This window comes from Microtus oregoni, unplaced genomic scaffold (assembly GCF_018167655.1).
Source record: "Microtus oregoni isolate MIOR12 unplaced genomic scaffold, Mior012 000011F_ref0000422, whole genome shotgun sequence".
Classification (NCBI taxonomy): domain Eukaryota; kingdom Metazoa; phylum Chordata; class Mammalia; order Rodentia; family Cricetidae; genus Microtus; species Microtus oregoni.
Window position 1 is genome coordinate 9,546,231 of NW_024543070.1, and position 27,029 is coordinate 9,573,259.

At 41.9% G+C, this 27,029-nt stretch overlaps 1 protein-coding gene across 2 annotated transcripts in view; it reads right to left on the reverse strand.

Annotated features, from left to right (window-relative positions):
* Kcnn2 (potassium calcium-activated channel subfamily N member 2) overlaps positions 1-25,707 on the reverse strand; it is a 362,369-nt gene extending 336,662 nt beyond the window's left edge. For both annotated transcript variants that reach the window (XM_041660110.1, XM_041660109.1), the window contains exon 1: positions 25,365-25,707. The gene's annotated coding sequence lies outside the window, so the exon portion shown is untranslated. The remainder of the gene's footprint in view (positions 1-25,364) is intronic.
* Between the last annotated feature and the right edge of the window lie 1,322 nt (positions 25,708-27,029).

The following is a 27,029-nucleotide window of genomic DNA, read 5'->3' on the forward strand; positions in this document are numbered from 1 at the left end:
ATTTCCACAAGATCTGGGAAATGAAGCAAGCATTGATATCTATCAATAGAAGAATGGATAATAGCAGTGCAGTCCATATACACAATGGCATTTTATTCAGCTACAAAGAGAAATAAAATAACAAAAATTTTAAGGAAACTGATAGACTGGAAAATGTTATATTGAGCAAACTAATCCAGGTTCAGGAAATCAAACCTTGTATTTTTCTCTCTCAAATGTAGATCTTAGCCTCTAATTCCTACCAGGTGGAAGGTTTATTCCCAACTAGTGAGTATCCAGATGGGAATAAACATGTGCAAAAGCCAGAAAACTAGAAAGGTTCCTTTGTGATGAAAAGGTGAGGCTTGGGGAGGGAGGGAAAAAATAGAAAGAGAGAAAACTGGAGCCAAAAGAACACAATAGACAAAAAGAAGAGACAGGAAGATGTAGAAAGAAGAAAGGGGAGAATTAAGCAAGAAGAAATGTGTATAAAAATCTCATATGGAAACTTATTATGCTGTAATCTAATGTAAAAGTAAAACTAAAATCTGTTTTTAAAAAAGCCGAAAATGCCACTAGTATTTTATTGATTTATACAGTATATTTTCTAATATTCATATATATACATACGAATTTTCAGATCAAGAAATACATATATACATATATATGGAAAGATTAAAATGGACTTATTCTTCAATTGAACAATAATGCCCTATTCGACTCTCATGAACTAACATATAAAAAAAGTCAGTGCCCAGAAGGGTTTCTTTCCTTAAAGTTGCTGGCCAGTGAGGTCCCACAGACCCACAAACTTTCTAGGCTATTGTCAGTCCTATTTGTTACACTTAAGAACTGAATAGTAAGACCCTATAGCTGAAGGTAATTCATAGCTGAATTATAAAACATAAAGAAATTAAAATGGCAGGGACCTATAAGCTTCACCCCTACTGGTTAGAATGGTGCTAAGCAGGACCCTGAAGAAGGAAAAGCAGTTAACAGTCTTTTCTGGCTGTGAAAGCTGAGAGCTACAATATTGACTGCCCTGGAAAAACATACCCACTGGTGCAATAATGGCAACATCATGGGAGTAACCAACCACTCTCTAATTGGATTTAAGTCCTGCTCTACAGGGTGAACTGCATACCCGTTACCATTATTGTCCCAAACACCTAAGAATAGACAGATTATAGGCCCTCTTGGAGAACCTACTACTATTAGCCTACTAAATGCACATAGTCTTAAACCAACTCCTCGTGTCTTCTCATTATACCCACAGATGAAGGCATCTCTCAGCCCTCATCAAAGAAGCTTCTCTTTGCAACAGGTGGTGATTAACAATGAGACCGAAAACTTGCCAAGGCACAGAGAATGAGAGATTACAGAACGCTCAGCCTAAATGGAGCCTTTACACAGCACCCACCCTCCTATGTCTAAGGTGTCACTGCAGAAGAAGTGGCAGAAAGGTCATGGAAGCCAGAGGCAGTGGATGACTGCCGGGAAAGTGTGTCTTCTGGACACACATCAGGACAGCTGCACATACACAGTCACTGTGGTTGTGACAGCATGCACAACGTATGCGCAAGCCCAAACCAGATCAAACTCTAGCATAGAGAATGTAACTGGGTGCCAAGTCCCACCCCTTGTCAAAGCCATTGGCAATCTTAGCTGCTGGGAGAGGGAGAGTCAGTTTCCTCTAAGAGTGCAGTCACTGGTAAGTCAATCACGCTCCGGTGGAAGGCCACACAGTCATGGATGTATGAGCAGCATAGATTTGTTTTGATTTTTTTTTAAGACACAAATTTGAGTGATTCAGAAAGAGGGGATCTGGGAAGAGTTTGGGGGAAAAGGGTAAAAATGAGCAAAACACATTGTAAAGAAATTATCAAAAACTGTCGGGCAGTGGTGTTGCACACCTTTAATCCGAGCACTCGAGAGGCAGAGACAGAACTCTGTGAGTTCGAGGTCAGCTTGATCTGCAGAGCAAGTTCCAGGAAAGGCTTCTAAAGCGACACAGAGAAACCCTGCCTTGAAAAACCAATAATAATAATGATGATGATGATGATGAAAGCGACACAGAGAAATCCTGTCTTGAAAAACCAATAATAATAATGATGATGATGATGATGATGATGATGATGTAAAAGAAAAAAAATTATCCCAAACTAATAAAATATTTTTAATTAATCAGAATTTTGAGGTTTTATTGTTGTTTTTGCTTATCTAAAATTTTTGTAATCTATTTCATTGACCATGAGATAAAATTATTAACAAAATGATGAGATTTGTAGGAAAAAGAAGACATAGATTTGGGGAGCTCATACGTTTCTCCCATATGCAGTGTCTATTGTACCACAATCTTCTGTTTTTCTTACAGGTTTCTCTCACACAGGATCATGCTATGTCGCCCATGTGGGCTCAAGTGGTGCTCCTACTTCAGCACCTGAGGAGTGACGACTTAGGTGTGCTCACTGCACCTGGCTCGATCCTTCCAGCCACCGGTCATTTAACGTACATTTTTAATACAGCACCTGGGCCTTAGGCCCAGTTACCCACAGGCCTGGGGCTGTGATCGCAGGCACAGGAAGGAAAAAGACAAGGAGGGAGAAGCCTTCCTTCTGCCATCTTTTGACTTAGTGGGTTGCACGCCGGTAACTTTTATAAGAAACACGGTTGAAGAATTTCAATTTGTTTTCAAAGTTAAAGTAACTTTGCATATTTGAACAACCTCCTTTGGATCTCATTCAATTTTTAGCGACTGCCTCCTCTGAGGAGACTTAAAAGTGACTGGCTTTCTTCTTTCCATCATTAAATTGTCACCATGCCATCTTTAATGTGGAGTGTCCTCAGGCTTTTCTGAGAATGTTAATTTCTCTGGACATCTGACCAACTTCCGAGTTAATTTTCTCACACACAGAACTTTCCTGTCAGTTAGCTAATTCTTCAAAGGAAGCAAGCCCCATCAGCAGGGCAGAGCAGTGTGAGAGAGCAGAAAACAAAGGCCATGTCATTTTCCCAAAAACTATCCTTTTAAAATTCACAAAGACTGGTCCTCAACATATCTGAACACAGCAAGGTCTGCTATGGGCAGTGACCCACCATCCTTCCGAGGGCTCTTCCTGGTATTCTGTTTACTGTTTCAATCGCAAAAGTTAAGGAATGCTATTTTGGTGTTGATTTTAAACAATTTTTATTTGTTCTTTGAGAATTTCACACATGTGTCCTATGTATTTCAATCAGAGCCTTTTCCCATACCCCTCCCACTCCTGCCAGACCCACCAACCCCTCCCCACTCCATACCTGTTTGTTTTCAGAATCCTCCGAATCTAAATCATGCCTTCCATATACACGTGAGTGTGGGGCTAGCTGCTGGAGCAGAGTCAATCCAACAGGGACTATGCCCTTCCAAAAACACTGTCTTTCTCTCCCCTAGCAACCACCAACTGTCATTAGCTCTTCAGCTCTTGCTGGAGAATTGACCTGCTTAACCTAGTAGCCATAGCTGCTGTGGTTCTGTGGCTACAGGGTTCCCCGCAGTGTCCAGAAGAGACCATTTTTCCTAAGTCATGTCCTACCTCTGGCTCTTACAATTTTTCCGATCCTTTTTGTGATGTTCTCTGAGGCATGGGGGTAGGTTGTATATAGTACAGATGTCTCAATTATGGTTAAGCATTCCACAGACATTCGTTCTCTGCACTTTGACCAGCTGGGTTTCTCTGTATTAACTACCACCCACTGCATAAAGAACCTTATCTAATGAGGATTGGAAGCTGCACTAATCTATGCACATAGAGATAAGTATTTGGAAGGTAGTTTGATACTATGTCCATTTTGCAAAATAATAAAAATAGGTTTACCACTAAGGTCTATGAACTCCCCATATAGATATAGAGCTCCACACATGTTTCCTCCGATGAAATCAGCCTTAAATCTGATCAGAAAGCAGTGCTAACTCCCATAGTCTTCATCAACTATTGACCCCATGGGCAGATCTTGCCAGGCTAGTCATTACCGTAGCTCACAGGTTTCGTAGATGATTAAGACTCATCTCCTCCATCAGCCTACATAGCACCTACCATGAAAACTAACTGTCAGGAAGAAACTTCCAGGTCAGTTGCATCTTCATTTCTCCAAGTCCTGCCTGTAGAAGGCAGAAAGGGAGCCATTAGGGGCCAGGGAGAAAGTTTTAAAGCAGAATAGTAGAACCCAGGGGATATGAAATCAGGAAGGGAAATAATTGGGGTGGGGTTTAGGCTGGAGGGGAAAGAAAAGTGGGGAAACAGGTGGAACAGAAAAAATTAGGACTAAGTATGTATGAAAAACTACATGGAAAGCTACTATTTTATAAACTTTCATATGTGTTGTGTGTGTGTATGTGCATGTGTGTGTGTTAAAATACAGAGAGAGAGCTTAAGAGGACTTACTCTACGGGGGAGCAATACTTCTTCCAGAAGCCAGAGATAGCCAAATGGAAAGAAAGTCCAGTGTCCAATGCAGAACACCTTCTTTGCGATTGCTGGTTGGGTGTCCCCGAGGTCCCATCAAACAATGCAAGCTATTGAGATTGCTCTTGGATGCCTGCCAGGATGTGATGGTGAGGCCCTAATGATTCTTTGTTGTTTTAAAAACAAATATCTAGTCTTCTCGTGTGGAAGCTTTTTATTTTAGCTGCTTCCCGACCTCTTTCCGTGATGAACACACTGCACCTCATTTAGAATTCATGAGATTTCCTACTGATGAAATTTTATAAAGCATGATGAGAGGTGCTGTGGTGAAGGTAATGGTATTAAGAGAAATCAACACACATGCTCAAAGTTATGGAATAGTTTACCTACTTTGGCTAATCAGATTAATATTAATATTGCTTCCTTATATCCTCATAAAATAATGACAATAATGCTTCACTAAAAATTATTTTTGAAAAATGTAACCAGGAAAGCTCTAAATCTGTCAGAAAAGCATTTATATAATTATATTATGTATTAAAAGTATTTATGTATGGGTTTTAATTATTTTTAATGTTTTTATTAAGCTATATATTTTTCTCAGTTCCCCTCCTTTTTTCTCCCCCCCTTCAACCTTCTCCCATGGTCACCATGCTCCCAATTTACTCAAGAGGTCTTGTCTTTTTCTACTTCCCATGGAGATTAGATCCATGTATCTCTCTCTTAGGGTCCATATTGCTGTCTAGGTTCTCTGGGATTGTGAATTGTAGGCTGATTTTTCTTTGCTTTATTTCTAAAAGCCATTTATGAGTGAGTACATATATAGTCAACAATGGCCTCAAGCTCCTGATACACCTCCCTCCACCAATCAAGTATTAGGATCACAAGTGTGTACCACGACATGGTTCATGTGGTGCTGGGTATTTAACTTAGGGCTTCATGTACGCTAGACAAGCACCATAGCAACTGAGCTCCATGCCTAGCTCTGATTTTATTTATATTTTGTCACATTTATTTATAGTTTGTTTGTATATATAGTATATAGTATAGTATATAGTATATGCACATGCATATACTATAAGGAGAAGGGCAATGCAAGGGTTCTATATGAAGTGTCATTTAGGTCTATGGGTGTAGTAATATGAGCGGCGGGGCTGTGTCCCCGGCACCCCGGCCGCCCACATGGCTCGCTCTAGCTTATGCCCCGAAATAATTACACGGACACTGTATTCTTTTAATCACTGCTTGGCCCTTTAGCCCTAGCCCTTACTGGCTAATTCTGATATCCCGATCAACCCATCTCTAATAATCTGTGAGCACCGGTCTTAGTGAGCACCGGTCTTACCGGGAAGATTCTAGCCTAAGTCCATCCTGGGTCGGAGCTTCATCGTGTGCATCTTCCCTGGAGCGGGGAGCATGGCGTCTCTCTGAGGCGTCTGCTCCCGAGAAGAGAGCTGTGGAGTCTGAGCTCACTTCCTCTTCCTCCCAGCGTTCTGTTCTGTTTACTCCTCCCACCTATCTTCTAACCAATAAAATGGGCCAAGGCAGTTTCTTTATTAGCCAATGACCTTCCTCCATCATATGGGACTGTGAATTAGAAGTTCTTCAACACATGTTGAACTGGGTTCAGAAAATATTAATACCATGGTTATAATAGCAATTACACTAACAGGAAGCCATTAGTAAAACATAATAATAAGAATGTAATCCAGACAAGTATTTAGAGTAAATATATCAATACAAGAGTTAGTTAATGACAAGGAAATTTGAAAAGTGAATTATGGACAATCCAATTAAGTAAAGTGAAGACAACCCACGAATTCATTCTGGGTCTAATGCTATGTTCCTCCCACTATGTTTCTGAACTCAACCCATGAGATTATTCTAGTGAGAACAGGGTGTTTAAGGACACAAAACAAGAACAGAAAGACGGGAACTCTGGCTCAGAGAGTGGACACATTATGAAAACAGCCTTGGGTTTATTAGACAAATGCAACAGATTGATCAATCCTTATAAATTTAAATAAAGGATGCCTTAGCCATGAGTGACCAGAGTAAAACACTGTTAATAAACAATAGTCTCTGTGAACTGCTTGAGTATTAAGTAGCATGCAGTGGAATAGAACCTGTCCTTATACATTGGTTGCAGGACACAGAGAAATCAAGTCAGAATGGAACTGGAAGCTCCGTTCCTGTTGCCAGCATAAATGGTGTTATATGATGCCAAGTAGAAAGTGCCATGAGATGCCAAACAGGCTGCTAGGGCAGAAGAGTCACAGTCTTACACAGCTGTGAATACTATCAGCTACAATACCAGCCTGCCAGGCACGATGGGCCACTACTGCAAGTGTATGCCAGTAAGAGACGGAAGCCTGGGCCGTCAATCAGGGCCACCCACCATAGAGGCTGTATCAAGCACTGCATGTACAGCTTTCTAACTGAGTATGATGCCTGGGGGACAGACAGAGGCAAACTGACCTAATAAAGATGGTGTGAAAGACTTGCAGACCATAGATAGCCTTTACATTTTCTGGTAAATACATATTTAAACTATATTTTATAAGCTCAAGGTTGAGTTTCTGCCCAACTGGTTAATTAAAATGAAAGAAATCTTTTATATTAGAAATTCATAAAATGGTTATCTTTTGTGGATTACTGACCCATTTCACTGAGATAAAGTATAACTATTGTAGAAAATTTAATTTGTTAGAATATTTGAAGAAATAACTATTTTCATTTATAAAACTAAATTTGCAGTATGTTTCAATAATAGGGAGTTAAATACCTTTACCCATCCTATAAAAATTAACCCTGACTTCCGAAACCTTGTTATACTATTTGCTTGCTGAAACATACCTTTGGTCTCCTTTGAACAGTACCTTTTAGTTAGAATGCATTGTGACAACACTCTGTTGAACTTTTATAACAAATCATAGGGCAATGTAGCTGTATGGGAGTACACTTGCCAGGAAGCTTCAATTACAAGTACTTGCTTCACAAAACAATTACAAAATACAAAGTCTCCTTCCATGGGGTAGATTGTCCATGGAGGCTATAGAGTAGTCCCACACTGGCTCAGAATTGAGTATAATGAAGGGTTCTTTATGTAGGGGTAGACTCACAGCTTACAGTCCTCTGCACAAATGGGGAACAGGAACCGAATCCAGCAGCCAAGAGAGAGATAGCGCAAGCTTTACGGCTGCATTTATAATATAAGAGACCACACCTAAGTGGGCTGGTATCTTAAAGGCTGTTGGCTGAAAGAGTTCCCACAACAGTTGATTTTGATGTCAACTTATCACTAATTAGAATGACTTGAATAAGGAGCCTCCCCTGAAAAAGTGCCTGATTGCTTTGACAGGTGTGGGAAGGGCCACCCAGACTGTGGGTGGCACCTTCTTCCAAGCAATCCAGCTAAAAAGAGCACAGCAGAAGGGAGATCATTTCTACCTATTGGTAGCTGGCCTTCCTTTCCTCTCTCTTCTTGCTGAATTGGTTTATGCTGTTGTTTTTGCTGTTGCTGCTGCTGCTAATGGTGATGATTTCTATACTGAAGTCAAATTCAGCATTTGTGAACTTTCCCTAGATTAGGGACCAGTGACTCTCTGAAAACCTTTTAGTATTCTGGCACCTGAATGGGATGTCTAGATCACTAAGCCTCAAACATGGAGTAACTACTGAGTTCTCAGCTCTCAAGTGTGATTCTGCTGTTGTTACTGTTTTAAAGCTGACCCTATTGATTCTGTTCTCCTAGAGAACCCTAATACATGATTTTTCTGCACCTAAAAAAAAAAAAATCACAAAAGTGGATCAAAGATGTGTGGAGGTCAAATTATAAAAACTGTAAGTGAGCTGTTTAAAATATCCAGTAATACTGGGAGAGATGTCCAAACCAACAGATGTATTGATGGTAACATAAGAACCAAACGAGAAAAGTAAGATGTCATGACTGCCCCAAATGAGCAAGATTCCTCAGCTACTGAATTCAAGGATCGTTAAATACATAAAATGGTACAAGAAAATTACAAAAGTTTCCCAGTACAATGATCAGTGACTTCAAATAGGAAACAAACAGGCTATGGATTCTATCCAAAATGTGAAGAAAAATGTCAGTATCATACAGGGAAAAGTTTAAAGCAAATGAGAAAATCAGCAATATGAATGAAAAGAACACTTAGAAGAAAAATGATCAAGGAAATCCACATTTTAAAAATAAAAAGGTTGAAAATGAAAAATAAATGAATCAAATAAAAGAACATTGGAAAATATCATTAAGAAACTTGGCCACATAGGAGAAAGAACACCGGGGATGGAGGTATGATGACAAAATACTTCATTCAACTGTCAGAAAAAAAAAGAACTGGGGATCGCTCCCTTGGAAAGGGTCTTGTCTTGTATGCACAGGAAGCTGAGTTTAATCTTTAGTACCCAAGTAAAAATGCCAAGCACCCGGAATCTTAGCTCTTGGGAGACACACACAGTGAATCCCTGAACTCACTTGACAGCCTGTCTGGCCTAAACAATGAGTTCCAGGCCAATGAGAGACTCTGCCTCAAACAAGGTGGATGGCATTCATAAGGATGACACCTCAGATTGCCCTCCCGCCTCCACACACAGATGCTCACACGTACACACCTGCCCCACACACCTGTACACCCACATGCATGTGCGAATATATAAAAGGAAAATTAGCATGACCACACATCCAAGAACTCTAGAAAATATTCCCAAACCTAGAAACAGAAATAGACAGCAAAACACAGAATCTATGTCGATTTCCCAAGCAGACATAACCTGAGAATAACATCTCCAAAACATATTACAATGAGTAGGTCAAAAACACAAATTGTATTAAAAACTATAAAGGGAAATATACTAGCTCACACACAAAGGGAAATATGAAAATAATATCAGACACCTCTCACCGGCAAATCTCAAATCCAGGAAATATATTTCAATCCCTAAGAGTAAGTACTTGCCAACAAAGACAGCCAGTGAAGTTTTTTTATAACTGATAGAAAAAAATAAGTACTTTCAAAGACAAGCCTGAACTAAGGCAGTTCATGACCACCAAGGCAGATCTGCAGAAGACATTCAGAAGAGCACATTATACACAGAGGAGGAAGAACAGTCGCAATCCCAGCAACACAAAAGTAAAACTCATAAGAATGTAACAAATAAAGGAATTAACCCATTATGTTCCACACAGTAAAGCAGCAATCCTTGAAAACTAACAGAGGAAAAATTCCAAATGACATTCCTATATCTACTCTAAATGGGAAAAAAAAAATGGAAGCTGGAGAAGGAAATGAGGATGCGCACACTCTCCATTCTTACTCAGTGCAGTGCTTGAAGTCTTGGCTAGAGCAATAAGACAAGAAAAAAGGAGAAAAGAGATACGATACAGTTACAGAGGAAGAAGGAAGACAGATGATCCATTATTTGCTGTTGGTACATTCTAAGCTTAAAAGACCCTAAAGACTAACAGAAAACTAGTATCTAATTAACACTTTCGGCAAAGTGGTAGGATCCAAAATCAACATGCAAAAATCAACAGCCTTCTTATATACAAATAATAGCTTTGCTGAGAAAGGAACTAGTTTTTTTTTTTTAAAAAAAAAACAACTCCCATATACAACAAAATTTTTAAATAAAGGAAAAGAAGAAGAAAGAAACTAGGAAAGTAGGAAATAATTATCTAAACAAGGAAGCAAATGACTTCTACAGAAAGATTTAAAAACTGAAGACTGTAGCTAAATAAGACCCTAGAAAATGCTAAGACTTCCCATACCTATGCATTGGCAGTTTCAGTGTTATGTTATTTGCTCTGTTACTTAAAGCAATCTGTAGAATCAATGCAATTCCCATGTAAATTGCAATGAGTTTCTCCAGAGACCTCTAAAAAGATTTAATCCTAAAATTCACACAGGTGCAGAAAAGACTCCAAAGAGCCAAGGAGGAAAAAAACCCCAAGCAGAAAAGGCAATGCTGGAAGCCTTACAATACATCGTAAATTATACAGCAAAGCCACAGTGACATAACAACATGGCACCAGTATAAAAGCCAATGCAAAACTAAATGTAAAAGGAAACCTAGAAATAAAATTACAAAGTCTCAGCCACTTAATCTTTAGCTAAGTTGTCAGAAATACACATTAGGAAAATGCAGTCTCCTCAAAAAATGGCACTGGCAAAACTAGATATTCACATGCAGAGAATGAAATATGACTATCTTTCATGATAAACAATGATTAATTCAGAATAAAACAAATACTTTAATTGGACATATAAAATTCAAAAACTTCCCAAGAAAAACATGTAAAGCACCTTAAGATCTAAATATAGGAAAGGACATCTGAAAAGGCTTCTGAGAACACACAAAAAAATGTCAATCATGGGTGAATGGGATTATATAAGATTAAAAAGATTCTTCACAGAAAAGGGTCAAGAATGAGCAGAGTAAAAAGACAGCCAATAGTAGAAAGGGTGCCTGAACTAGCCTTCCCCCTGTATTCAGATTGATGACTACCTTAGTTGTCATCATAGAACCTTCATCCAGCAACTGATGGAAGCAGATGCAAAGAACCACAGCGAAGCACTGGGCTGAGCTCCCAAAGTCCAGTCAAAGAGAGGAAAGAGCGATAAAATGAGCAAAAGGGTCAAGACCATGATGGGGATACCCACTGAAACAGCTGACCTGAGTGAATGGGAGCTCACTGACTCTGGACTGATAGTGGGGGAAACAGCATAGGACCAAACCAGGCCCTCTGAATGTGGGTGACAGTTGTATGTCTGGGGCAGTCTGTGGGGCCACTAGCAGTGGGACCAGGATTTATCCCTACTACTTAAACTAGCTTTTTGGAGCCTGTTCCCATTGGAAGGATACCTTGCTCAGCCTAGATATAGTGGGGAGGGCCTTGGTCCTTCCTCAAAGTGATATGCTAGACTTTGTTGACTCCCCATGGGAAGTCTTACCCTCTCTGAGGAGTAGATGGGGAGTGGGGTGGGAGAAAGGTGAAAGGAATGGGAGGAGAGGAGGGAGTGGGAATGGGAATTGGGATGTAAAGTGAGAAAAGATTGTTTTTTAAAAAAACAAATGAATTTTTATTTTTTTAAAAAAGCTTTTATTGGGTCTATCTCAATCCTAGGTATATACCCAAAAGATGCTAAGTCAGTACATTACAGAGATACCTGAACAGCTATGCTTATCATTGCATCATTTACGATAGCCAAGGAATCAGCCTAGACATCAACAGATGAATAGATAAAGAAAATGTCGTCTAAACCTGGCAATGGTGGTGCACGCCTTTAATCCCAGCTCTCAGGAGGCAGGCACAGGTGGCTCTTTGTGAGTTTGAGGTCATCCTGGTCTACAAGAGCTAGCTTCAGGACAAGCACCAAAGCTACACCGAGAAACCCTGTCTTGAAAAAAACAAAAAGAAAGAAAAAGAGAGAGAGAATATGATCCATATGGAATTTTATTCATCTGTAAAGACAAATAAATCATGAGATTTTTCAGGAAAATAGATGGAACTGGAAGTCACATTAAGTGAAATAAGTCCGGCTCAGAAAACAAATAATGTGTAATTTCTATAATACATAGAAAAGGAGTTAAGTGTGTGTGTGTGTGTGTGTGTGTGTATGTGTGTGTATGTATGTGTGTGTAGGGTATGAAAGTATAAAATGGACTATACGATGGAAGAGGTCTATAGGAAATGTCAGTGAAACCATCACTTAGTATATACAAAAAAATAAATTCTATTTGCATTCTAGGTTATACATAGACGTCTGATCAGATAGGTGGAAATGGATGGATACACACATGATAACAAAATTATACCTTCATGAATCTACAGATGACTTCTTTGCTTAATCCCTTATATATTCAACTCACACGTATTACCATTCTATTAAAATAACTATAGATACATTTATTTCCACCAATTGGAAGTCTATACTCAAGGTGAATCTGAAGGTACCCTAAATTGAAAGCTGCAATGTGATTATTATCAAAAGAGAAGACCAAACATCAAGCATTTCAAAGCTATTACTAAAGCAATGTTGCTCTGGCCCCAGAAAGCCCAGGTATCTAGTTCCTGTGACAGGTTCTAATGTAGATGACACTATCTTCTTTTGTATTGATGTATCTTCATTTATCAGATTTCTTATGATTGGATTTTCTTGTGCTTTGCCTTGCAGGGGGAATGTATTGCTCTGTCAACATTGATCTTTGGGGTTGTTTTATATATTGTATTTATAAAATAATAAATTGCTGTTCTGCCTATACATCAATGTCTCTGTGATCAGTTAATGTGAGATTAACTTGAGCTTTGGATCTATTTTGAAAGAGGCACGTGAGGTCAAAATGCTGGTCTCTGAGCTAGGAGTCCGTGGCTCCTTTCCCCACTTCCCATGACCAAACACGTCTGTGCTCATTGTCATCTTGGTATATTTTCCTTTTTAAAACAGAATTAGTATCTTGTCTTCCTCTTATGAAAACACTCTCAAATTCTTCCAAAATCTGAACATGGCATTGACTTTGGAGCTGTCCTTCTAAACTCAGCACTAGGGTTTGGGTTTAAGTGCTGAAAGCTTGGATCTGTTTGGATCTTTGCCAGGGGGCCACAAACCCAAACACATCTGGGAACTGAGTCCTTGTGCAAATGAAATGCTAAGTGACAGAGAGAAAATCTTAGGGAGAGAAAGTCAGAGTGAGGGAGCTCTTTCTGGAGTCATGGCTTGAACCCTGATGTAGCTGCTCCCACCTGTGGCCTATGTGCCAAACTAATCAACTTTTTCTTTGGTGCAGATGGACTTGGGTGTCTTTTATTTACAAAGGAAAAGTCTGATATAAAACAGCCTATCATAGCTCTGAATGCAGAGCATGCCTTCCACCCAAAATGTAATAGTCTGGTGGGAATTCGCATTCACAAAGAGTATGGATTTGAACCTGGCGATTATTAAGTGTGAGCCAAACCTCCATATGCATTTAATAAGCTGAACCAAATCACTGTCACTATCAAACAGTGACAGCACATTCTTAGAACGGTGTTTCCGTGTTTCCTATGGGGAAAAGGCAAGGCTTAAAGCACTCTGCAAATTAGCCTATCTATTTCCATATCACAAATGCTCTCTGTTTCTGCATTCAGGAACATCATTGTGAAAGTAAAGTGAATAGGAAAGAGAAGCCACACAAAATAACACATGGGTATCACCAACATCAGTCACCTTAGTCCTTCATAGGGGAAGTCATCTGAGCCACAGGAAAAGCAATGGCCTGACAATATACACTGTCACTGCAATGTCCTCCTCGCCTACTCTAAAAGTTAAGACTACCTTTGTTGCCTGTATACATGAGAAAATTTAAAGTTATGGACAGGTCATCCAGACAGATCCTAAACAGAGAAATAATGGAACTAACCGATGTTATGACTCAAGTGGACCTCACAGATGTCTACAACACATTTCATCCAAACACAGAAGAATGTACTTTTCATCACCTCATGGAACCTTCTCCAAAACTGACCATATACTCATTCACAAAGCAAGTCACAGCAAATACAAGAAAATTTTTAAAAAAGTCCCTGTATCTTATCACCATGGAATGAAGCTGGATTTCAAGAACAGAAACAACAGAAAGCCTACAAACCCATGGAAACTGAACAACTCCCTGCTTAGTTACCACTGGGCCAAGGCAGAAATAAAGAAACTAAAGACTTCCTAGATTTCAATGAAACTGAATGCACAACATACCCAAACTTATGGGACACAATGAAAGCAGTGCTAAGAGGAAAGTACATAGCTCTAAGTACCTACATAAAGAATTTGCAGAAATCTCACACTAGCAACCTAACAGCACATCTGAAAGCTCTAGAGCAAAAAGAAGCAAATGTATACAAGAGGAGTAGACACCAAAAAAAAAAAAAGATCAAACTCGAGGCTAAGATCAAAAATAAAGAAAATAACACAAATAATCAGTGAAACAAAAAGTTGATAAGAAAATCAACAAGATGGACAAATCATTATCCAATATAACTAAAGGGCAGAGAGAGAATATCCACATTAACAAATCAGAAACGAAAAGAGGGACATAACAACAGACACCAAGGAAATCCAAGGAATCATTAGATAATACTTCAAAAACCTGTCCTCCACAAAATTAGAAAATCTAAGAGAAATGAACAATTTTCTTAATAGATACCACTAACCAGAGTTAATTAAAGACCAGCTAAGCAATTTAAATAGAACTATAACACCCAAGGAAATAGAAACAGTCATTAAAAGTCTCCTAACCAAAAGAGAGCCCAGGGCCAGATGTGTTGTTTGTTTTATTGATTCTTTGGAAATTTTACATCATGCACCCCAATTCCACTCACCTCCCAGTTCCTCCATGCTTGCCTCTCACACTTGTATTATTCTATCCTCAAAGTAAAACTAAAAATAAGAGTAAGAATACAATAAAAATAAACATTTTTTTAAGGCAAAACACTTCACCCCTCCATCTTTCCCACCTCTCCATTACTTCTTCATTCATCTTAGTGGCATTGGGAGCTGCTGTGTGTCATGCAGTACACCCTTTTGTCCAAACAGTATTACTTGCAACTGTTCATTGTGTAATGAGTTGTTGGTCAGGTTTAAGGCCTCTGGCTTTGGTACACCATCAAAACTGAATCACCGCCCACACTCCTCTCAGATATCCTGCTATTACCCCAAGTCATGGAGATACTGCAGCTATGGTTCCACAGGATCAGGCCCTTCAAACACTCCAACAGATCATAGATATGGTAGACGTTGTCTTGTGCCAACTCCAAGCCCTGGATGTGTGTGGACTACAGCTGAGTTGGTCAGTCTGGGCCACTGAGATCACTCCTCTTTTTCTCTCAAGCTTACATACATTTTTTAATTGTCTTTTATGTCTGAATCTGTCCTATTGTGAATCTGTAATCCTTTTCTGTCCAGGAGTATTTCTTAAAATGCTAAGCGTTTCTAAGGCTGCTTTGTTTTTGGCTCTGTCCAGTCCAACATAGTGGGGCAGAGGTTTGTTCAGCATGAGCCATGCTCACAGCCCCATTTTCAGGCACACAGCTGGTCTATGTTGCCATTAAGCAAGTTGTAGCACTCTACTCAAAAACCACATTTAAATGTTTGGCCTCTTGAAAGAGCCAGAGTTTGCACAGGCAGCATGACCCAGAAAGCCGCCATTTCAAAACTATGCAGCTACTGCTGAATCAGGAAAATCTCTCTTTAAGCATCCATGGCATTAGGCCGTGTTTAACTCTGTTCTTTTGTGTCTAGAATTTTTTTTAAGCTCTCTTAAGTTTTAAATGGATTTTAGTTGGCCATGTTGGCACCAATTTGTAGTAGGAGGCCACTAGTTTGTTCCCGGCTGCTCAACCTTGAAATAATCACTCAGAAACTATATTTATCTGCAATGCTGTTTGGCCAACAGATTAAGCATATTTCTCTCTAAGTCTTATATTTTAATTTAACCCATCTCCATTAATCTGTGTATCACCACGAGGTCGTGGCCTACCAGCAAAGTTTCAGTGCATCTGTCTCTGGTGGCTCCATGGCTTCTCGCTCACTCCACCTCCTTTCTTCCAGCATTCAATTTAGTTTTCCCCACATAGCTCTATTCTACCCTATCACAGGCCTAAGACAGTTTCTTTATTAACTGATGGAGGAGGGTCATCTTTCTATCTGTTGTTTCATTAGTTAAGTAATAAAGAAACTGCTTGGCCTCTGATAGGACAAAAAATTAGGTAGGCAGAGTAGACAGAACAAAATGCTGGGAGAAAGAAGCTGAATCATGGAGTCGCCATGATTCTCCCATCAGACACAGATGCAGGTTAAGATCTTCCCTGGTAAGCCACCTTGTGGGCTACACAGATTATTAAAAATGGGTTAGATCAATATGTAAGAGCTAGCCAATAAGAGGCTGGAACTAATGGGCCAAACAGTGTTTAAAAGAATACAATTTCCGTGTAATTATTTCGGGTAAAGCTAGCCAGGAAGCGGCCCACCGCCCTTTATCTCAACAATTAACCAGTGGTATTCACAGCATACAGAGGGGAATCCCACATCAGATGTTCCTTCTTATCTCAAGGACACTTGCTCAACTATGTCCATAACAGCTTTTTTATAATAACCAGAAACTAGAAACTACCTAGATGTCCCTCCACTAAAGAATGGATAAGGAAAATGTGGTACATTTACACAATTGGGTATTACTCAACTGTTAAAAACAATGGTGTCATGAAATTTTCTGGCAAATGAATGCAATTAGAAAACATCATCCTGAGTGAGGTAACCCAGACCCAGAAAGATAAACATGGTATGTACTCACAAGTGTATGTTAGCTGTAAAGGATAACCATGCTACAATTTATAGACCCAGAGAAGCTAAGTAACAAGAAGGGCTCAAGGTAGGAAGCATGAACCTCACTGTGAAGGGGAAATAGAATAGACATCGCCAATGAATGGGGGAAGGGGATGGAGAGAGAATGGAGTCAGAGAGTAATGGGAAAGACAGCTGGCATGTGGGGAGCATCTCTGGGACGAACTAGAAACCTAGTGCAATGGAAAGTCCCAGGAATATATGAAGGTAATGCTAGCCAAGACTCCTAGCAATGGATACAGAGTCTGAACCTGGCATCTCTTATAATCAGCCAAGACTTCCAGTGAGGGATTAAGACAATAACCCAGCTAGGAAACCTTTGACCTTCAATTTGCCCTGCCTATAAGATGTGCTAGGGTAAAGATGGTGTGGAGATTGTTGGAGTGTCCAACCAATGACTGGTCCAGCTTGAAATCTATGCTAGAGAGTGAGCCCACCCTTGACACAGCTTGGTGACTAGGACCCAGAGGTGGGATACTCAGAGGTCTAGGATAGAATCAAGCATGACTGGCAAAAAAAAAAAAAAAGTCAAGAAATGATTGCTAATAAAATTCTGCTAGACTCACTGATAGGTGTATAGTTCAATTGTCATCAGAGACTCCATCCAACAACTAATGGAAACAGATGCAGAGACCCACAACCGAAAATTAAGAGGAACTCAGAGGAATCGTGTAGAAGAGGTGAAGGAAGAAATGGGAGAGCTAGACAGGTCGAGGGCACCACAAGAAAGCCCACCAAATCAACTGAGCTGGGTTCTTAGGGGTGCACAGAGAATGAATTGACAACCAGGGAGCCTGCATTGGACTGATGTAGGCCCTCTGCATATATGTTGCAGTTGTGTAACTTGGTCTTCTTGTGAGACTTCTAACAGTGGGAACAGGGACCATGTCTGACTCTATTGCCTGCTTCTGGGATGCTTTCCTCCCACCAGGTTGCCTTATCAAGCCTTAACAGGACAAAAGGTGCCCAGTCTCACTGCAATTTGATATACCATAGGCCTTAATTAGGGTTTCTATTGCTGTGAAGAGACATTACAGCCATGGTAATGCTTATAAAGGACAACATTTAATTGTGGTGTCTCACATTTCAGAGCTTCAGTCCATTATCATGATGCTGGGACATGCAGCATGCAGGCAGAAATGGCACTGGAGAGGTAGCATTGTACATCTTGGCTTGTAGACAACAGGAAGTGGTCTCAGAAACTGGGAGGGAACTTGAGCATATATGAGACCTCAACCTGCCTTACAGCGACATACTTCCTCCAAAAAGACTACACCTACTCCAATAAGGTCACACCTCCTAATAGTGCCACTCCCTTTGGAAGCCATTTTCTTTCAAACTACCACACCATGGCTGGTTGATATCCATGAGAGACTTAACATTTTCCAAAGAGCAAAGAAGGAGAAGGGGATTGGTGGGTGGAGCTGGAAGGAGAAGAGGAAGGGGACACTATGATCATGATGTAAAAACAAAAACTAAATAAGCAAACAAAAGAAAACAAAGAAAAAATTGTTTCTAACAAGCTAGTGCAAATGAATACTCCAAAAAAATTAAGCACAGAAGGAAGGATCCTGTGCGTTAAGTAGATTTTTAATTCCTTTCTATAACAGGTTCTACTGTCAAATTGGAATGTTGTTGGTGAATACAATAACCACAGAAAGCCTCTGGAATTTAAAAAGCAGCAAGTTTTGTGAGATAACTGGGCACGGCATAGTGTTACACTACAAGTCATTTCCTCAAGGCAAAAAGAACAGAAAATCCTGCTTGGGGGAAATTAAGGATTGTGTAATCATACAGGACAGATGCTCTGGAGGAAGGACACATTTATGCCCAGCTTCTCCCAAGGCTGAGGATGCCCCATCTCACACAAGGAAACAGTCTAAGAAAAGCACTTGGGGCAGAAGACGAAAGCAGAGTGCTTGAAACGAGCCCTGAAGACCCCTGGGGATAACGCTGTCTGGTGTGCTAGCAGAAGGGGAAAGGGTGGCCAAGAGTCACGTTACACTTATCTTGGGGTTCATCCTTGAGTATACAGCCAAAGAAAGCCTAGGAACCCACACTAAATGGGTCTCAACCCAAAGGTTGAGAACCACTTTTTCATGCTATACTCTCTAGAAAGAAGGCATTGTTGATAGACTACACCTGTACTTATTTTTATTAATAATTACACCAAGAGAAAATGGTAATTTTGTTTTTCTAAGTAACATGCCACATGGTGCTGGTTTTCTTTTTCACTTTAAGGTGAAGGTGACAAATAAAATGTTCTTCATTTCTACTTGGCCATTCAAAACATTCACTGGGTTGTGACTGCCAACGATGTCAAGAAATAACTTGCACTTTGGCCATATTGTTCAGTTACAAATGTCCCAAAGCTGTATGAATTATGGCAGTGACAGGGGCTAAGGGACTGACTACAGGAGCTCAAGGAGCCTCTCTGCATTTCTGCTTCTGGGGCCAGTCACTGTAGCTAATCAGATTCAAGAAGCCTCTCTCACACATGATGGCCTACTGTGGTTCCAACGTGTGGCTCTCCACAAGACAAGCTTGAGCCCCACGGCACTATGAGTTCAGGATCAGCAGACCTGTGCATGGAGACTGAATCCCCAGTCTTCGTGTCACTTAACTCCTCCGTGTTGCGGAAAGAAAATCATGACCACAGTGTGACTAAAGGGGACCAAGATCTAAACCTTAACCCTCCATCAAGGGACAGGAAAGTCATCTGGGAGGCAAACACTAAAGAACTCGCTTTCCTTATGCAAATCATCACCAGGCAAGCTTCATCTGTGATACAGTATATATGAGCAAACATAAATATTTCATAAATAACCAACTAAAGAATGAACAAATAGGCCATTCAAGAACAAAACCTGAATGCTATCCTTCTCTTCTCCTGGCTACACAAGTTTTACCAAACTGAGTGATCCAAGTGTCTACCAATTTGACATAAGCATGGAAACCATCCTGCCCTCCCCTGGGCTTTGCCCCTTAGCCAGTAAGATGCTTATGTACACCCGCCTAGCATGGACATGTTGATAGTGTGAAGTTCACAGGGAACAAATGTCCAAGGAAGAAACTTACACTTAGCCATCAACTCTACCAAGTGACATCAGGATTTAAAACAAAGCCCATTCCTGGGGGATTGCGATCTAGATACCTTTAAATGGGAACAGCCTGCAAAGGGTACTGGAAAGACAGACTATCGCAATGTACTGCAAGAAATACCTTGGCTCAGTAAAGTTAAATTTCATTCATAAAACATGAAGAGCAACCCACCTATGTCAGAACATTATAAATATTGATGAAGCAATTCAAAGTGATCATGATTTATACACTGTAAATTCTCTTGTAAATACAAGGGCCCCTCACAATGGAGATGTTCACACCAATCTCCCCAGCAGGTGAGAGGCTGTTGGCATGGAGTTGGGGACTTGCAACACAGTGACTCCTTGAATGTTTTGTTGCAATTGTCTGTTTGTCCCTTAACTGAACTTGGAACACCTTGAACGGAGGGGACTGAGCCATAGGTATCACTTTATCTTGGTTTAATCAGGCATCTATTACTGTTGTTTCTGTCAAATTGAGTCGGTAAATTCTGAATCGTCACTACTGCTCAGCCTCCCAACTGACAGTACAAAACCACATGGCACCGTGTGTAAAATGGACGGCAAAAACCATGTGCTCAGGAACAATTCCCCAGCTGCCAAAGCTGGCTACTATCTCACTCCTAGAGCTCCGGCTTCACAAGAAGAGAGCTCAGATTCCCAAAGGAAACATTCCTTGCAACTGGTCACCGACAAGGAATTGACAGATAAATGCTTTGAAAATGGCTCCTAGCTGAGCATTGTGCTGTTCTTCTCACAGGCTCAGGTACCACAGTCTAACTCCCCTAGCGTCACAGTTAAAGACCAGATCTGGACGACACTGGAAGCTTCGCTGTTTTCCACACTTTATGGGAACTATCCAGGTGAGATGTGGGACCAGAAGGGAAGTGCCCGTCAATTGCCAGTCTACTTTCTTAAGCGAGATTGCACTCGGCACTCTGCAGAGAATCCATGGGCCTGTCTCATCGGTGACAGCAGCATCACCTCAAACTTTCTCAGTCCTCCGTTTCTACCTTCATGTCTTTCTTTCACCATGCTTGCTGCCCACGTTTCATACACTGAGCACTGCACTAGGCAAAAGCAAGTAAAAGGCCTGGCAATCATTTAAGTAAAAAAATAATAATAATAATTGCAAGGAGACAATATTTTTTCTAGGAATTAGACGTCACCAAGTTGATAGGACGATGTGGCAGCATGGGAGGCCAGAACTCAAATAAATAGAAATCTGTATACAATCAAATGTTTCGTGATAGGCATACCAGAATGGAGCTGAAATACCTCCTGTGGGATGGCCTCCACAAACCTTTCCTAATGATGTCACAAAATACGACACACAGCTTAAGCTACTATGGTGCTGCATGTGACAGGAACTATGGCAGCTGGCCCTCAGCTGGTTACCTGAGTCTGTCACAGATGCCTGCAGCCCAGGGTCCTTTAAATGAAGCCCTGAGGCTCAATCGCTACTGAGCAAGCTGGACCCACTGATGGCCCAGGTGTCTCCCCACCCTGTATTTTCCTGCTGACTTGACTTTCCCTCATCCACAGGAACTCCGGTATTCTGAGATGTGTCCTGGTTTCTGCCTTCTCACTTCTTTTCTTTGCTTAACACTCAGCGCTCTTCTCACTGGCTATTCGACCTCTTCACGGTGTAGTCCCCATCAATTCTGGTTGATTTGAATAGCTCTGGGCACTCCCGCGCTAAGCCCAAGGTCCATGGCCTACATCTTCCTAATGAGCTGTCTCCACCGTTGGACTTGCTTTGACCTACAAACTAGCCATCCTCAGCACTCAGACAACAGCAAGGTTAGGAACCTAGGGCATTCCCCACCGCTACCCCTACTGTTTGTAGAGCCTTTTTTAGCCAACTATTGTGTAAATATTTATTGATAAACTGTTCTCCTTTATACTGTGCCGGGGGAAAAAAAGAAAGTCGAATTTCTCTGGGTAAAGAATTTCACAATCTCACAATGACAGCTGTGTACAGGATGACCTTGAATTCCCACAGCTATGTCTCTTGCCGTAAATTGCTCCTTTTTATGTAGCCCAATGCTCCACCTGACATTTGCATTTCTGTTTTTAAATTAACACATCCAAAATATGGTTTCCTTTCTGGATATGAACCTTCTAAGTGCTTCTTCTTTCTTGTATATACAGTCAATGTCTTCAGAGCCAAACAATACCAAAAAGAACTGAAAAACTCCAGGAATTATCTGATTCTTTTTCCATCTTTATCAACCCAAATGTCTAGTCATATGAACGCTAAGATCTGAAAAACACATCCACTTCTCTTCAAGTCTATTTTTACAACCCTGAGTCACTATCAGGTTACCTGGGGCCAAAGAGCCCTCTGTGACATGAAAGACTTCTTCTTCCATCCCTGCCCAGCACCTAGATGCTTGCTGGCAGGAGGGGATGGTCTCGAGTTCAGTGACTTGAGCCTTCCTCAGGCTGAGTACCTTGTGTAGCAAACAAGCTGCAGAAACTAAGAATCCTGCCACCATTTTCCCCCCTTCACTACTGCAGGGGCCTCCCCATGGAGCCTGTCCTTCCCAATCTCTGCAGGGAAGCCACACTGGTCCTCCACAGTCCACAACTAGCTGTTTCAGTTCACTTCTCCCAACTCTTCCATTATGCCCGCTACATTACAAAGCCTTGCACGATCCGGCCCTAGTTCATTCCTGTGACCAACCCGCTACCCCTGCTCTGGCTGCCTTGCTCTTCCTTAGAAACGCCCAGCTCTTTGGCACCAACAGGAGCTTTATTTATCTGCCTTCAGCGCTTTCCCACATTTCTTCAGCTTAGGGTATACATATTGACTTGATCCCGTACCTGCCTTCAGCGCTTTCCCACATTTCTTCAGCTTAGGGTATACATATTGACTTGATCCCGTACCTGCCTTCAGCGCCTTCCCACATTTCTTCAGCTTAGGGTATACATATTGACTTGATCCCGTACCTGGCTCGTCTCATACTTTCAGTAATTTCCATGCCATACTTTGCAAACGGCAACTGATCTGTAATGATATAATAAGTACACCTGGCCCTCCCAGCCAAACCTCAGTGGGATTGTACCACTGACTTATCTGTAATCAAACGTAAGGTTCCCTAGCTTCTCCCCTCTAAGAGGGCCATCATCACAAATTTTGCGGTCACAGTTCTCTTGGTTCCCTGCATCATTTTGTCTTTGTATATTCTTAAATAGTTAGGCTTTTTAGCTTAGTTCTTTAGAATGTAGTTTTAAAAATCATGCAATATGTGGTCTTCACACTCAACTTTTCAGTTACTATTATATCATTAAGAATTAATAATGTTGTTATGAGTCATTTAGCCTATTTTTTAACTGTATAGATCTATGTATGCATGTTTATGTGGGGGGGGGGGAGGTGTGCATACATGTGTAGAGGCCAGAGGTTGACCTCGGTGTCTTCCTCACCCTCTCCACCATATGACTTAAGACAGTCTTTCCATTTGCCAATTCAGCTTCAGAAAACTCCCAGAGACCTTCTTCCCTACTTGCTCAGTTTTAGGATTATGGGTATACATGGCCACGCCCGGTGTTTTTACATAGGTGCTAGACCCAAACTCCAGTCCTTGAGCTAGCACGGCAGTACAACTGGGCCATCTCACCGGTACCGTACATGCTTTTGATGGCTGTCTGACATTCCTCCGCATGGCAACACCAGGCTGCTCCAACCACTCGCTAGCAGCAGGCAGTAAAGTTCCTTCCATGATTCTGTTTACTGGAAATCAGACTGTGGTGTGTCTTTGCACGCATGTCATTCACTGAAAATGTGCCCATTTGCTCAAGAGTTGGAGCACAGATGGGGCATATGATCAAAATGCTATATGGTAACCTACTGGCTTCCAAAGTTGTGTGTCCCTGCAGCAAGGTGTGAAGACCTTTTAGACCCACTCATTCTTTTCAGTGTCTTAATACTTTTGATCTGGGGCCAACCAAATACTTACAAAAGGAACCTCAGTCTAGCCTTGACTTTTCCTTCCACTTGTTAGAGGTAATTACCACCGCTGTTTATACTGACTAATTCGTATTCTAAATTTTTCAAGGTTTCGCTTGCCATTCTCCACATGGAAATAACTTTTAGTTTGGCTTTTGTTGCTCATGTTGCTTTTCTTTTGCTTTGCTTTCAGACAAAGGGCTTTATGGACCCCAGGCTGGCCTAACCATGAATTCATGACGCTCCTGCCTTTCTTTCTCAAGCGCTGTGATTACTGGACTTGAAGGACTTTGAGTGTGTAGGAAAACACTTTACCAACTGGGCTGCACCCCAGTCCACACCACAGAGCTAAGTGTTATGCAGTGTCCTGTTACTTTTTCTTTATGGGTCTCTCACTATGTAGTGCTAGTGGACTTGTTCACTGATTGTGATCTGTTGCCCTTGACGAGAATACAAAGATCTAGGTGGCCTTGTTCACTCTTCTGCCCCCAGTGGCTAGAACAGCATGGACAGGTGAGTATGTGAGGGGCAGAGTCACATGATGTACTAAGAATGTGCGAGAGCATTGTTCTGGGACCAGATGTGCTCAGTTTCAACCTTGGCTTCTCCATTTACTCTGATCATGATCCAATGACTTAACATGTCTATTCCCAAGTCGCTTCATCTGGGACAAGAAGTACTTTGTGTCATGTCCTCAGAGCTTTAACATTTGAGTCAGTATGCATAAAGTTTTTAGAGTAATGCAGGTATAGCCAGTGCTTGGTAAATGCAGTCATTATGAAGGGGCAAGCTCCGCCATTACCTTTCCCTGGCTTGAGCATAAAGGGCTCAAACTAGCTTGGGTCTTAAGAGTACCCTACTTCCCCTCAAGCTTAGCATCCACCTAGTCTTGCAGGTTCCGGTTCCCATAGCCAAGAGAAGGAGGTTGAGAAGCATAGAAGTGTACTTTATAGTCCAGAAAATCATCCTGTCACCGCGATGCTGAAGAAGCTGAACTGGGTGGGTGTCCCCGTTTTAAATAAGTGAGTGTCTCACAAGCCATCCCCCCATACTCCCAACAAGGCATCACACACAAAACCACAACACTCTTCCCACCCTCTTTTTATTTCGTCTCCTATTTTTCAAAGAGAAGGCAGGTAAGTTAGGAAGATAACAACACACAAGACAAGGAAAGAGAGGAACAGAGAAATAAAATGAGAAAGAAGGGATGGAAGTGCAAAAGGAGGGGGGAATAATTTCAAGCCAGCCATGGCATTGACCTTCTAATGTAAACAGTAAAATGCCGAAATTAGAGAGCCCAAGGAAATCCCGCCCAAACCCCCACAAGGCAATGCTTTCACTCAGGGATGTGGGGAGGCTAGGCAAAAGCTATGTGGGAAAAGTCTTGGTGAATGACCAGAGGCCTGGGTCAGGCAGGAAAGGCAAACCTCTGGGGGATGCTGGCCCCATTAAAACTGTAGTCCCCAGCATGTCACCTTAGTCCAGGGCTTACCTCAGTCTGTAACCAGGAATCCAGCTCCATTTGAAGCATCCCTTGCCTCAAAGTGGTAAGCTTGGCCTTGGTTAAACACGCCAGGGGGCCCTGCCCCCGTGCATTTCCACTGAGATTCCCAGCCGATTCCTCAGGAGGAACTGTTTCCATTTGAGATGGACCGGGGATCCTGGCCAGGACAAGCTGCCCCTCAGAGCCAGAGCCAAATTCCGTGACAGCTTGCAGAGAGGATGCCAAGGGGCTGCAGGGAGCCCCTGGGGGTGGGCAGCGAGCCGGGGGCGCGGCTGGGACCAGCCAGGCCCCGGCTGCCCACTCGTGAAGGTCTAAGTCCACACCTTTGGGAACTGGCTTCTGCCTGCTTGTCTCTGCTCCAGCACGACAGTGCTGAAATTGCGCGGGCGCCCCAAGATGCCCCACCGCCACTGGGGGACTTCCTCCTTCCCGCGTCCTCGGCGGGCGGGAGAGCACTGGTGGGCGGGGGACCCCGACCGGTCAGGGTTGTCGCCGACCTTGAGGCTACCGTGGGCTGTTCGTGCGCCAAAAATAAAACTCGGGCGCGCGCACGCGCGCGCACACACACATATATACACACACATACACACACACACACACACACAGAGGAATGCATGCATAATCTATACTTGGCACTTCATTCCCAGGAAAGTTACCCTTAAACAGCATAAAGCACAGGAGAGGAGGGAACCCTGTGCTGGAGACATCGTGCCCAAGACCAAATTTGGGATGATTTTTATTTTAAGGTTTGGATCGAACATTCTCAGAAAATAAAAGGACCCAGGACAAATTCCATGCTCTTTTCATGTGTGGGCTAGAGAAATTGGAATCTAGCTGCAGGTGTGATCACTGCGGCTTGGAGAGAGGGAGGAATCACTGAGGCAGGGACTTTCCCTATTCTGGGTTTGCTGCAAGCCCCGGAGCCGCAGGGGTTAAGGCGGCGCAGCACGCCTGCAGGCTTTCCCAAGCAGAGAGCTAGCGCGGGCGGGGGCGCGCAGGGGAGAGCCGGGGATCTCCCGCCCGCTGGGCTCCTGGGGCGCTTCCCTCACCGTGCTATTTATAGCTCGGCTTCCAGCTGCTGCAGGGAGCTCACCCCGCCAGGGCTTGTGGAGCTGTGGGAGCCCTTCAGAAGCAAAGAATTTTCATAAATTCTCTGAATGACAAAGATGTCTCTTGATTGTCGCCTTTCTGGCCTGCCACTATATATCCATATATATTTCAAGTTGAAGTCTCTCTCTCTCTCTCTCTCTCTCTCTCTCTCTCTCTCTCTCTCTCTCACACACACACACACACACACACACACACTGTGTGTGGGAAAGCATTTACAACAATTTATGAATGCAACCTGGCAGCTTGTTATTGTGAATTGTGGGAGTTCCATTTGTTATCAATTGCTTGATTTAAAAAATAAATAAATAAAATAAAGATAATTCTCAGTTGGTGTTGGTTTAAAGGCCCATTTTATATTTTTCTGCAACACTCAAGCTATCTGCAGGTTGATTTCATAATCATGTGTCCAATAAAAAGATTGCAGCAAATTCAACAGCACTGAAAAAAAAAATCATATTCCCTGTTCTCTGACTGCCTGCTGTGTGAGGGTCTCAGACCTCTCTGTTTGTGAGCACAGGGGGCGGGTGGTATCTGGCAAACAAA